Here is a 15554-nt window from a genome sequence, read left to right as displayed (position 1 = left end):
CAAAATCTATACAAGATAATTATTTGAACTGTGCCTCTTTGTGAAAGTAAGTTAAAACCAGTAAACCTTCATTTGCCCATATGTAAAACGGGGAGCTCATTAGTAAGTAAGGTGATAAGGTAGTAGAAAGTGAGAGAGACACAGTTCAAATCCAGGCCCGTAGGTCCTATTCCCAAGCCTGAACTGAACCTGACTTGGTCTTTAACGCTTTCAACTGATTGACTTTGGCCAAGTAAGGAACCTACCAGTTTTCCCATCTGCACAATGGAAATAATGTTACTCACTTTATAGGGATATTGACTGGATTAAACGCCATAGAGGGCATGGATCACACATCAATTCATGTGGCAATCCTTGGAGCTCTACACATACTAATTCCCTTACACAAAGACCGAGGTTATCAGCCTCATGACTGCCATTAGCAAAATAACCGGGACGTATGGCATAACAACTATGTGCGCTACACATAATGAAAACACAACCAAATATTTGAAATCAACACCGCCTTCCACACGCCAGGTCATATGTTCAACATGTTGGTCAATGATGAGACTCCTGATGGGACCGGAAATGGTTGATGATCACAGAGCATAACGCTGACAGTCAAAGGGTCAGCTGTACCAGATGAAGTGAAACAGGCAACGCAGACTTGAAGGCTATTGCAATTAGGGAGAGAGGCAGAGCTCAGTCCGTGCTCAACTCCCCTGAAACAAAGAATGGGAGAATTTTTAAGTGCTGGGGTGAGGGGGAGAACACAGGCCGTCAGTCAGTGTTTGCTAATTGGCCTTATCTAAAACAACACTTTCTCAAATCTTTGTGACAGAAAGTAGTTTTACAACTAGGAGCAAAGCATCCATTGAAAGGAGGCTCCTACCCTCCCGCAGAGCCTGGGAAATAGGGATGTTATATCCCTTGATGTTTACATTTTCAAAGCGAGGGCTCCTACATCCTTGAGAAAGACTTTCCTGGCTTATAAAACTGGCAACAGGCTTTTTAAAAAAAAAATGCTTATATCTCAAAGAGGCAGGGAAAGAATTTACAATCATAAGTTTTCTAAAGTAAATGCTCTAAAGAAAGTCAGAGCCTAGAGTTAGGAAAAAGCCATTCCAAACTTCAGTCAAAGGGAGGGGAACATTCAGGCCTTCTTGGGCAGGGTGACACGGATGGGGCAGCAATGGGGAGACGGAAAGCAGCTCCACTTTCCACCCACACCCTGCACTTTGAGGGCACTCCGTGCCAAGAGCCATCTTTTCTACTTTTGTTTCCATAGCAGGTACTTCTACCAAACAAGGAGGTTGGGTCTCACACGTCATTTCAGATGAGGAGAAAATAAACAATAGGAGAGGAACTTGATTTAGTGACAGAGTCACCAAGGTCCTTAAATCAGGTAATTATACAGCAAACTGGCCTCAAATTTAGGTTTAACCTACACTCTGGTGCTCGTTATACAATACCACAATGACATCCATAAGAATATTCCCAAAAGGAATCAACAATTAAACATAAATGAATGGAGTATGTATTAAATAAACAATGGATATAGCTAAACAAAAATTGCTTTTACGTTTTTGAACAAATCTACATTGTATGCCTTTCTCAGTAGCATCTTGATTTATGGCAATGTTAGTTTGGTACGTAAGCTCCATCTTACTACATTTCAGTTAAGGAAGAATCTCCGAATTTTCTAATTTGTGTTGACTAGAAGTCTCCTGTGGAGTCAGTCTTGCCAGTCGGTTTATTAGTTAATTAACTGTCATCTTATACTTCATATTCTAAATTCCAGGCATCCAAAAGAGCTCACTCTAAGATTCTCCTATCAGGTACCTGCATAATTAGTCTCATTTTAGAATACCTATTATTCAGCGCACAATAGAACAGACAATTAATTTGGACCACATGCAATTACGCTGAAAGGTCAGGTGCTACCCATAATAAAACTCTGTTCAAAAGTGTGTTTGGGGAGAGCATTAATATGGTTATCCAGAGACTTTAAGGGGCAGAAAATCTCCAAATGCAATTAAATGGGCTGTAAAGTAATCACTTGCAATTTTTCATTTTTAAAGCAGGAGACTTTTTGAATGTTGTGCAAAATGAATACTTCTAAGACCAATCAAATTTGGGGGATTTATATCAAGAGGTGACAAATTCAGACCCTAAAGCAGAAAGCACATTATTTGGCCTGCAACTTCCTGTGTGAGTTTCAAGTTATAAAGAGCTTTCATGGAGCAGTTGTTAGAAACCCCTCAAATACAGTTAATAATGAAAGTGCTGGCTTTATCCATCTTGGGTAATTTGAACTTACATAGCCATAAAAATTACAGTTAGAAGTGTGGATGTGTGGATTATAAAGTATCCCCAGTACCCAAATGTCCATGAATTTATAATTCTGTGTTCTTCAACAATATTATGTTTGCCTGTTAAATGCAAATTTTTGAAGTAGATTTCACTCTAGAGGAAGTTCCAAAGATACCTCTGTCACTATTAAAGGTATATGTATATTTTACAGCCCTAGGCAGGTTTATAAAATGCTCATTGTTTCCTCCACATGGAGAAGATTTTGCTGATAAAAGAAAAAAATAGGGAAGGGACCAAAAGGCAGAAAACTATAGTAAGAATTGACAGCAAAACACTTTTCTCTGTACCAACGAAACACAGCAATATATGTAGACACAAACAACATTGTGGTTTAAGAATAAACACGGAGAAATGTTTACAACATGAGTGATGGAGGTATCTTTAGCTGTTTATTTCTTAGCAACAAAGAGACCATGCATCTGGAATTTTTATAGATTTAGCCTTCATTCAGAAATTACACATGCATTAAGCACCGTAATGTAGTAGTGGTTGTGTGAGAGAAAAACATGGTTAAGGGATAGTCATTACCTCAATGATTTTCCTCTAGAATGGAAATACTGAGAGTGCATTGCCACACAGGATAAATGCTTGCACTCTGAAATTAGAAGAAGCTAAGTTTTGACTTTGGTCCAACATTTTTACTAGCTATATGACTTTGGGTAAATTCCTTAAACTTTATGTGCTACATATTTTGTATCTGTAAAGTGACAACTTAACTAATAGTAACTACCAGGTACTCGGAATTGCTAGAGGCAGGATAATCAGCTCAAATGTGCTTAAGCAAAAGGAACATTCATTTGCTTATATAACCAAAATGCAGAGAGGTAAGAGGGGAACTGTCCTTGAGAAGAACTAGAAGTTAGGACTCAAAATCCTGTGAATTTTGGCATTCAGAAGTCCATCCCTTTATTCATAACTAGTGCATTCTCATCAGGACAATTGTCTCTTTCTGTTTCTCAACCTGGTGATATTGGTAGAGCTCCCATTCCACCAAATCAAACAGAAGATTCTATGTTTAAAGTACAAAATTAGACATCAATGTGAGTATTTATTTAGAAAAGGTCAATGCAAATAACCTGAAAGTTACCCTTCTGTAGGTTCTTGGTAAATCCATCTCTTACTAAATCATAAATTCCTTAGGAACAGAGAGCTTTGCATCTTTAACCCATTGAACCAATATTCTATTTACCAAATAGGACCTACATCGCGTGCGTGTGTGTGTGTGTGTGTGTGTGTGTGTGTGTGTGTGTGTGAAGAATCCTGGCCATATCAATCCCCACATGAAAACCTCTCAGTCTTTATATTTCACAGATTACAAAGTGTGATCTCTTTTGTCCAGCATTCAAGATCCCTTGAAATCTGCCCTAAAGTCTACCTTCTCAGTCCTATATCCTCTTCATACACTGTTCACTTCAGTTGTGTCTAATTAACTGACATACTCCAAGCATGCTGGACACTTCTCCATCTCCAAGCTTATGTTAAGTATTTACTTCTCCCTGATGTGATTTTTCCAATTTTTGCATTTCAGAAGTCCTCCCTATCCTTTGTGGCCCAGCTCAGAGACAATCTCCAGCATGGAGTGTTTGTTCTCAGATGCACCTATTGCAAGTTATTTGGACAGCATAGCTAGTACCTACAACATCCCAAGTATTTGAGTGAAAATGATGAGCAAGATACACTTCTTCCTTCTAGAAGCTCACAGTTTAATAGGACAGATGTTTCTATTACAATAGGATGGGATCATAAGGAACTAGTATAGAGCACAACAGAGACAACCCGATCCAGACTGGGGAGAGCAAATCCCAGGAAGGCTTCCTGACAGATGTCCAGTGTGCCTAGTGTGCAACTATTGCTTTCCTTCTGCTATGCTCCTCTTAGATTCCCTAAGAGAAGCTCAGTGAGGGTCTGCAGTCATGCTAGATTTCTACACATCTGGCTTTTAATTAAAATATTAGTAATTACAGGGGCGCCTGGGTGACTCAGTCGGTTAAGCATCCGACTTCAGGTCAGGTCATGATCTCGCAGTTCACGAGCTCCAGCCCCACGTTGGGCTCTGTGCTGACAGCTCAGAGCGGGAACCTGCTTCAGATTCGGTGACTCCCTCTCTCTCTGCCCCTCCCCCACTCACACTCTGTCTGTTTCTCAAAAAATAAACACTAAAATATTTTTTAATATTAGTAATAACATTAGTAATATCAGTAATAACAACAACACAATAACCAGCATAACTATAACCGCAATAAACTTGTCAGTTTTGCCCATCTTTGTACCCATTGCTTTCCAGAGATCAGCTCATTTAATCTTGCACAGTTGGGTCTCTATGAAGAAATGTAAGGGCCATCGCTATAGCCGTACCTTCAATATTACAGGCCGATCTAATCAGAGAACTCCTTCAAGCAGATATAGGATTGCCTCAGGGAAGGTCACATGAACTGGGCTAGACCAATCAGATTTCATCCCTAGGACTGCTGCGTGATTCAGAACCCTCCAAGCCTTTGCTCCACCTACTTTGTTGGCTTCAGGAGCTATCTCTGCTGCATCCACCTGCTAAACTCTTGTTCATTTCTCAAAATGTGGCTCTGATTTCTCCCCGTGATTTATTCTTGGACCCTCCCACACACTGTTCATCTTTTCCTTTTTGACCAGTGCTGTTTCTTAAACCCATTTCCACTAAAGCACTTCCTGTATGGGGTGGTTGCACATACACTGAACACTAAAACATGATCTGCTTGAAGGTAGAGCCCAGGGCTTATTTATCTTTTCATTGCTAGTGTTAATTCCAGTGCCTAGCATGTGTGTGTGTGTGTGTGTGTGTGTGTGTGTGTGTATATATATATATATATAGTGAAGAAATGAATGGTTAAATGAATAAATGAATGAAGCTATAAGGCTCAGTTACATACAATTCCCTATCACACTTATCAGCAATAAATAGGTTTCTAGAGAAAGGTAATCTTATGTTAATTTCTTAGGATGCCTTGGATCATTTTCGCCTATATGTGGGTTTCCACTGACCACCCAATACTCCCACTTGCTTGTTTTTCTTTTTTGTTCTCCATTTTTCTGTTTTTCTTTGCTGCATTTAAAAATATCACAATTGTTGGTACATTCCTGCCAAAGTTTGTCATTCATTCCACCCAACTTATGGAATAACTGTGTTGAAGTGTAAAAGAATAGGGGTCTCATCCTGCGTCCTTCCACTAACTTTCTCAGAAAAATATTAGAGACTCTTGGTGCCAACCATCTCATTTAACAGCAAACTTAGGGGAAAGATGTCAGAATCATGGGCTTTTATCTGTGTCTCATTGTTAGTCTTCCTGAGTGTGAAGGAGAATATTTGGATTACTCTGAATGAAAGACAGTGAAGTAGATGTCTCTGACACATGAATCCACCGTATCGGAGTTTCTTAGCAATGATAATCCTGTCACAGCTGTTAGAATTTATTCCTTTATCCATGTGACATTTTAACAGAAGACAAATCCAAGTTATTATAAACAGATATAAACCATTCAGTCCAAAATGGCTTGTATTAGCAACTTCATCCTGCTGACAAGCCTTGTTTCAGAAATTTGTAAACATTATTCTCGAGCATTTGATTTTTTCCCCTCTACAAAGTTGAACCTGCTTCAGGCTTTTGTTCTATAAAATTCAAAACTTCCAGTTTAAAATGTTTATTTAATTATATCCTAGGATGTAAGAGATGGAAATACATAGCCATTTAACTAGCTAAGAGATGGAGTGAAAGGCGGGTGGCTGTTATTTGCTTGATTTGAGTGTACTCTCAGTACCAGTGTCCTTAGTATCAAACAGGAGAGGGAGCTGTGGAAATTGAAGAATAAATTGAATGGATATTTGGGGAAGGTATTTTAGTGGGAGGAGAGTAAGAGCTTTCAAGTAAATTACTAGTGTGTATATATTTCCCCGATGACTCTGAATTCTTTATTTGAACTGACATGGGTTGAATAAATATATTACTATCCTCCTTACCTGATACAAACAAGAAACAGACAGGAAATGTGTGAAATTTAAACAGAATATGAAGAATAAACACATGCTGGAGAACAGCCTGCAGTTCCCAGGTCTATGATGCTGAAGTATCTACGGATACATATCCACAGCGCTACATATTCTTATTTATTCTTATTTCTCTTCCCCTGGTGGGTAAGTGCTCAGCTAATGGAGCATTGATGCTTGCTGAATGAATTATAAAGAAGAATGGCTTTTTCCCACTTTGGATAGGGAGACCTGGGTACAAACCAAAAGCAATGCAGTCAAAGCTATTGTAAAGGTACAATAAAACGACATGTGCCAAACAGCACTAATAGGTAGAAATGCCTAATGTTTTTTTAATATTTTTTGAGAGAGAGAGCAAGAGTGCAAGTGGGGGAGGGGCAGAGAGGGGGACAGAGGATCCAAAGCAGGCTCTGGGCTGACAGCAGCAGACTCTGAACTGATAGCAGTGAGCCCAATGTGGAGCTTGAATTCACAAACTGCAAGATCATGACCTGAGCCAAAGTCAGATGCTCAACCCACTGAGCTACCTAGGCATCCTAGAAACACCCAATATTGTGTGGAATTGTCATGGTACAAGTACTGACGTACTTGTACATGGTAGCCACATAGGCAGAATTTGTTTACAATGAAATATAGCCAGTTGAGGTTTTCTGATTTTATTGAGCAGAAGGATGATTTGAAGTTAAGACCAATAAGAAAGGTGGCACCAGATCAGTCAATCTGCAATCTGCTTGTTTCCAAGTTGTCCCATAGCAACAATGGTGTCCACCATTCATTCCCTGGCTGAGAACTTCAGTTATAGTATGTTTCATGCCCAATCATGGACAGAATGTGGCTGATTCCCAATCTCTCCAAGGAACCATGTAGTGTCCCTGGGCTATCATAGGCGCTACAAAGCCAGCTTTGAACTAAGACAGTGGTGCTCACATTTGTTAGTCATGCCACCATTTGATTAAATATGATTTTAAATGTAAATTGAATGCCTAAAACATATAAAGTGAAGACATGGATCTGATTGATCCTGAGGTACTTAGACCAATCTTTTACCTCCTCCCTTCTGTCTGAGGAAAGCTGTGCAACTGTTAGGCATATCTAAACTGCCTAAGTTATATCAGCTATGAAAAATTTACTGCCCGAAGAGCCCACATTCATACTGAAGACTAACATGATGAGAGGACAACTGGACCGAAATAAGAGATCAGGGTTTAAGTCCTGGATCTAACATGGACCTGATAATGAAGAGGAACCATTATAGAGTCCAAGATAAATATATGTTAGGAACCATGCTCACTTTTATTTTCAATTTTTCTTCTTTCCACCATAAAATGTACTCACATTTCCTCAAGGGTTAAATAACTTGGCCAAGGTCACACAACAAGCAAGTGATCCAAATAAGACTACAACTTGATCTTGCCAGATGAAGCCAAATTCTCATCAAAGAATATCCATTCTACGGGGTACCTGGGTGGCTCAGTTGGTTAAGTGTCCGACTCTTGATCTCAGTTCAGGTCACGGTATCACAGTTTCTGAGTTAGAGCTGACAGCACAGAACCTGCTTCAGATTCTGTCTCTCCTTCTCTCTCTGTCTCTCCCCTAACTCTCTCTCCCAAAAATAAATAAATAAACTTAAAAAGTAATAAAAAGAATATCCACTTATATGTCTATCAATAGATGAATGGATAAGGAAGATGTGGTATATCTATATCTATGTCTATATTTATATCTATCTCTATCTATCTATATAATATTACACAACCAGGGCACCTAGGTGGCTCAGTTGGTTAAGCGTCCAACTTTGGCTCAGGTCATGATCTCATGGTTCGTGAGTTCGAGCCTCACTTTGGGCTCTGTGCTAACATCTCAGAGCTTGGAGCCTGCTTTAGATTCTGTGTCTGTCTGTCTGTCTGTCTGTCTCTCTCTCTCTCTCTCAAAAATAAACATTTAAAAACAAATATTACACAACCATAAAAAAGGATAAAATCTTGGCACCTGTGACAACATGGATGGACCCAGAGAGTATTATAAGTGGAATAAGTCAGACCAAGAAAGACAAATACTACATGATTTCACTTATATGTGGACACTAAAAAATAAAACAGATGAATAAACAAGCCAACCAAAATCAGAATCAAACCTATAAATACAGACAACTAACTAATGGCTGCCAGAGTAGAGGTGGATGGACACCTCTGAGAGGGTGGACAAAATGGGTGAAGGGGAGTGGGAGATACAGGCTTCCAGTTATGGAATGAAGAAGTCACAGGAACAAAAGGAACAGCATAGGGAATATAGTCAATGATATTGTCTTGGTGTTGTATGGTGACAGACAGTAGTTACACTTGTAGTGAGCGTAGTATAACATTTAGAGAGGTTGAATCCGCATATTGGGCACCCAAAACTAATGAAACACTGTATGTCAACTCTACTCAAATTTTAAAAAGTTGAAAAGAAAAAGAATGTCCACTTATAAAATTCACAAATGCTTATTCAACATTTATCTTGGAAGAGATATCTTGATTTGGAGGTTTTATTTTATAAAACAAAAAAGGGAAGCAAGGAGGGAAACAAGGGGTGAGGAAAGAGGGGAGGAGGGGGGAGGGAAGGAGGGAGGAAGGGAGGGAGGAAGGGCGGAAGGAAAGGGGAGAGAAAAGGAAGGAAAGAAAGAAGGGAGGGAGGGCATGAGTAAGTGAGGGAAGGAAGGTAGTCTTGTATGAGATAAGCAATGATCCTAGCCAAGGAAATAAAACGTAAGGCAACTATAAGAGACTTGGGAAGCTCATCACACATTCCAGATTAATGCATGCATGTACAGCAGAGATGGAGAGGGCCCAATCCACATACACATCTCTGGCTAATGGAACCTGGTTGCACACACAAAGGAGATGAAATAAAACCCAGTAGAAACTAAAAGTCAAGCCAGACTTAAATATGGGCTGGTGTTTGAATGTACCCCTGAGCCCACTCACAAATGCATCATCAGAGAGTGAAAGCCTTGCTGGCTCAGTCTTCGAGCACAACCTTTGGCCAATTTTTCTGACTTATCGTTAAGCTATACAGACATGAGGCAACCCCTAGGAAGTCAAACTTTAAAATAAAAGCAAGAGAAAAAAACAGAGCAGAGGTATCAGTGGCCACACATCACAGGAAAGATAAACTTTATAAATTTAGTTCAGGCAAGTTACTAAACAAACAGCAACAAGTCTCAAAGGGTAAGCCAGAGTTTTTGCAATATATTATCCAAATGTTCATTTTCAGCAAAATATTATGAGACATGTGAAGAGACAAGAAAGTGTGACCTATATTTAGAAAAAGTAAAACAGTCAATAGAAATTGTCTCGTATCCTCACATGCTGGATTTAGCAAAAACTTCAAAGAAGCTATTAAATATGTTCAAACCAAATAAGACTACATTTAAATAATTAAAGGAAAATATAATGACAGTAATTCAGTAAACAAAGAATCACAATAAACAGTTAAAACCATTTAAAACTATTTTAAAAATACAGGTTCTGGAGTTAAAAACTCAATAGCATTAATCTACAGATCAAGGATGCTCAGGGAGCCCCAAGTAAGATAAATATTAAAAAAGATCCATACCTAGATGCATCATAATCAAACAGAGAAAATCTTGAAAGAATAAAAAAAAATGACTCACCACAGAACAAAATTTGCAATTTTAATACATATGTAAGAAGAGAACAAAGGTGCCCTAATCTTAAAGAAACTAGAAAAACGAAAGCAAAGTCCAAAGTAAGCATAAGAAATGAAATAGTAAAGATCACAGTGGAAATCAATGAAATAAAATACATAAAAACAACACACAAAATGAGTACAAGAAAAAACTATTTTTAAAAGACCAATTAACAGGGTGGTGTGGTGGCTCAGTTGGTACTGGCTCAGGTCATGATCTCATGGTCATGAGATACAGCCCGGAGTCAGGCTCCGAGCTGGGTGTGAAGCCTGCATAAGATTCTCTCTCTCCCTCTGCACCTCCCTCACTCATGCACACACGTTCTCACGCTCTCTGTATCCCAAATAATAAATAAATAAGTAAATAAGTAAGTAAGTAAGTAAGTAAGTAAAAAGACCATTTAACATACTCTTATGCAGAGCAATCAAGAAAATGAGAGAGGACTAAAATCACCAAATTAGAAATGAAAGAAAGGATCATTAGTTACCCTGCAGAAATTAAAAGATTATAAGGGAATATTATAAACAACTTTCTTATTTAGACAACTCGAATGAGATGAATAAACTCCTAGCAAAACTCAAATGACTGAAGCAGGGCGGGAGGGGTTGGGGGGGGGGGGGAATGGAACATGTAAATAAATTGAATTTGTCTTAAAAATCTTCCTACCAAGAAAAGCACATAAAGTTTGACTGGTGAATTCTAGCAGATATTTAAAGACAAAAATGATGCTTCACAAATTCTTTCAGAAAACAAAAAAGAAGAAAACACTTCCAACTCATTATTTGGTACTAGTTTTAGCTTTCACTAACAAAGGCCTCAAAAGAAAATCAATAGTCCTTGTGAATATAAACACAAAAATCCTTAACAATCACAAACTGAATTCAGCATATAAAAATGATGATATGCTATGACTAAATGAGACTTATCCCAGAAATAGCAGACTGAATTGACATCCAAATTTCAATTAGTGGTACAATACTATATGAATAGAATAATGGGCAAAAAACACAAGATCATCTCAACAGATGCAAGATAAACACTCGACAAGTTTCCTGAAGTATGTTATCTGTGAGCGCCTGAACTGATGGAAGATGTCATGGAGGACAGGCGGATTAACAAACTGGCTCTAAAAGAGAAGTGGTAAGTGCTCTATGGTGACAATGTAGACTCCTGAAAGGCAAAGAGGTAAGGTCTACCTCCGAATGGGAGATCCCGGCTGAGTTGTTCCCACTCGGAGGATGACACAGTGTTAGAGTTTGTGGATGGGAGGATCCACTAAGCCTGGCCATTAAAGTCCTTCCTCATTTTACAAGACTTCACACCTAACACAACTCCATCCCAGAACTGGTCTCAGGTGAGGCTAAGCCATTTAGTCCTTCAGAATCCCAGACACTCAAATAATTCTCTTTTATTCCCCATAACTCCACTTCTACTTTTATTTATTTTTTCAAAGTTTATTGAGGTATAATCAACAAATAAAAATTGTATGTATTTAGGACGTTGCAATGTGATGGTTTACGATACATATTGTAAAATGATTAACACAATAAATTTATCACCTCACATAGTTACCTTTTTTTTTCTTTTGATAACTCTCACCACTAATTTTAGACTGCAAACAAAGGGATCTTTGGGCTCCCTTTCTCTAGTAGACAGAGACTACAGAACATTTTAGTACAAATTCAAGTTTTATCATTTGCAAAGTACTTGAAATAACCATGTCTGACTCTATGAACTTGACTTTTACTTGTCTGTGACCTTACACCCTCCAAACTTCAGTCTCCACATCTGTAAGGTGATGGTTATAACAACAGTACCTGCCCCAAAGAGCTATTGGAAAGATTAACTGGAATGTTGTATACAAGTGTGTAATTTATAAGAGTTACATGTTATGCACCACTAGTAAGAGTTAAAGTAATTAGTTATTTTGTTATTAGGTGCCATATTAGTCCCTGAATGTTAAAACTTTATACATGGCCTTCGAGGATCTTTATAGTCTGGTCTGAACCTTTCTTTTTAAATTAATCTCCTACTAAATATCTCCATTTATCCTGAACCCCAGCCTAATTGAACCAGTCAACCCTACTTGGATAGTGTATAACATAATTGTATGGAAAATATTATGGCGGGGCGCCTGGGTGGCGCAGTCGGTTAAGCGTCCGACTTCAGCCAGGTCACGATCTCGTGGTCTGTGAGTTCGAGCCCCGCGTCAGGCTCTGGGCTGATGGCTCAGAGCCTGGAGCCTGTTTCCGATTCTGTGTCTCCCTCTCTCTCTGCCCCTCCCCCGTTCATGCTCTGTCTCTCTCTGTCCCAAAAATAAATAAACGTTAAAAAAAAAAAAGAAAAGAAAAAAGAAAATATTATGGCATCAATAAAGTAAAACAAACAGTTTCTTACACATTACTTTGCATTGAGCAAAATGTAATTAAAGTGATTTAAAGATACCATGAATTTTTGACAGCTGTCTCCCCAGGAGGCTAGCCTGATGTGATATTAAAATATGTTTCATTATATCTGGTGGATATTCAAGAGGAATGCTTTTTGCAATTCAAAAGGGACAAAAATCTCAGAATAAAAAATTCATTTTCAATCCCTGCAGAGTTCATTAGGAACAACAGAGTGCTAGAAATTAAAACATTTAAATGTGTTTAATAAGGTTCTATAATGGAATGACATTTATGTTTAGATAGATTTTCTCCTCTCCCCCACCCCAATCTTTCTCTTTTATCCCTATAAATTCTATGCTTAGGGAAAAGGTAGCTGCTGATGTGATTTAATTGGTTAATTATGACTAGATTCACCAGCAAAGTGGAAAGTTGAAGCAATTATCTAGATTATTAAAGTTTTGAAACCTTTCCCCTCAATACCTTGATATTCCAGTCAAAGTGGGTTGTGATTGTTACATTAATTGAGACCAAACTGTTTGCAGTTGTGGAAATGTGTATGCCTGAAGAATAAAATTGGAGTATTTAGGCAAAAATCAGTTGATTCAGAAGCAGAGATTAAGGCAACTCAGTTAGAAAGTTGCTTAAAATTGTAGTATTTTCTCATTCTTCCTCATACACTATTTAACTAAATTACATATAGAATATGTAATACATATATTACTGAAAGAAAAAATATTTGTGCCTAATTATCCATAGAATTGACTTGAGGCCATTTACCAATGGTGTTTATGGTATTTGTTTTGAAATGTTTAAATGGTTTTGGAAATTTTTTAAAGCTTATTAAATATTTACTATAATTACTCAGACCAAATATATACTAGTGTATGGAGACCCTCAATATTGATCATACCTCATTCCCTGTGTCTTGGTGTAAATGTAGGCTGAATACATTGGACAACTGTGTACATAAAATGTTTCTATGGCATATTCCACCTCTAAATTATTTATCTTTATACAACCAGGAAAGTTTAAACATAAATCAAATCCAAAGAATAAAACATATGTACTTTATTTTCCTAACCTTCTTTTATTATATATCTTCTGTATTGTACCATTTTTAAATATCACAGAAAAATAAACTTCAATAATCACATTGATTATAATCATCAGAATTTATAATAATATACACAAAATCTTTATCCTATCTTTATTTAGTTCTTTTATAGCCCTCCAACTTAGTTTATTTAAAGCTGAACTTAGTTTAAGGGAAAGAAAAGATATATTATCCACATACCTGGCAGTTATGATTTGCCAGTTTGTACCTCATGTAACTAAATTTTATTATACACACACTTGTGCACACGCGCGCGCGCACACACACACACACACACACACACACACACATACTTTTATTATTGACCAGTAGTCTTAATGGTTGTGAAAAGGTCTGGGACACATTTTAGGCCAGACTTTTGAATCATAGTCTCATCAGAAATTTGTCTTTCTCATTCACCATCTCTTGACTCTACATTCTATTGTATTAGCTTCATGCTCAGAGTCTGCCTCTTCATGATGCCTTCTGGAATCTTGAGGTTTATAAAATCCCATTTCAGTAGTCCCCAAGTAAAAACAAGTGCCTATTTTTAAAAGTACCAATAGGAGCTCCAATATTAAATTGCCCTGAACCGATAAAGGTCCCAGTTGCCACGCCCCAACCAATGCCAGTGTGCATAAAGGTGTAATACTTGACTTATATGTTCACTCCTGGACCCAGCATTACAATGAGCCTCACTCAATACCTGCTAGGTTAGTCAGATTTTGCTTGATTATCATGCAGTAACAAAGACTTTAAAATCATGTCTTATAACAACAAAGCTCTATTTCTCATTCACTTTTGCTATCAGCTACAGGTAGAATGTATCGACTTCTGCCCATATGTCTTCTTCATTCCAAGATGTAGGCTGAAGGAGCAGCTATTATTTAGGACATGCCATCTCCAAGGTAGAAGATACAGAGGACAAAATGTTCTTTCTTGTAAGTGGTTGCCTGGCACTTGCATATGTTACTTTTACTCACGTTTTATCGGCCAAAGCAAGTCACATAACAAAGCCTAAGAATGGAGCTTACTCCTCCCACAGAAAGAAACTACAATACGATCTTCTACATACAAAGTTAAAGGGCTGGCAGAGGTTCATTCCCCAAAGAGACCTCCAACAGGATTACACCAAATATCCCCTGTGATCATTGATTCTTATAGTTTCAAGCTCCAAGTGAATTTTCAATGCAGAATATCTCTCTATCCCAAGAGACCTAATGTTAAGGACATCTATGGGAAAGATTAGTCAGAATGTTGGGCATGCCTTCCAGACTGAAGTGTGACTGCATTTAAACACAAGGGGGAAAGATGCACTTTGGAGCTATCTAGAAGCAAAATGGGGAAGACCCAGAGTGGATAATCGGGCTACAAAACTTAAAAGATGGGTGAGAAAGGGCAGGGAGGCAGACCTGCACAATTTGATGTAGCAATGAGGAAACAGCACACAAAGAAGGCGAGGCAAAAGGGCGCCTGGGAGGCTCAGTCGGTTAAACATCCAACTTTTGATTTTGGCTCAGATCATGATCTCACAGCTCATGAGATCAATCCCAGAATCCCAGGGGTTCTCTGTCTCTCCCTCCCTCTCTCTCTCTCTCTCTGCTCCTCCCCCACTTGCACAAGTGCTCGCTCGCTCACGCTCTCTCTCGCTCTCTCTCTCTCTCAAAATAAATAAATAAACATTTAAAAAATGCAAGGTGAAAACAGGAAAAGTGGCAAGTTAAGGACTTACCTCCAACATAAAGTTTTAAAGGATCTTGGCCCACTTTAGCACCTCTTCTAAGGTAAACAAAACATCATCAAAGCACTATTTTCTCCAGATTCCTCCACAACTTTTTCCTTGGATCGAGGGACTGCTCTCTTTCTCATTCCCCATACTTAATCTCTAATTGTTCTAACTAATTAGTTTCCAAAATCTAATTGATCTAACAGATCTATGTATCTGATTTCGCTCCATTTATTGCAATGCAATAGCACCTTTCTTGTAGTCAGTTGACCGTACATAAGTCTGTT

This window comes from Leopardus geoffroyi, chromosome E2 (genome assembly GCF_018350155.1).
Source record: "Leopardus geoffroyi isolate Oge1 chromosome E2, O.geoffroyi_Oge1_pat1.0, whole genome shotgun sequence".
NCBI lineage: Eukaryota > Metazoa > Chordata > Mammalia > Carnivora > Felidae > Leopardus > Leopardus geoffroyi.
The sequence above is the reverse complement of the archived record's forward strand: the minus strand, read 5'-3'. Positions refer to the sequence as shown.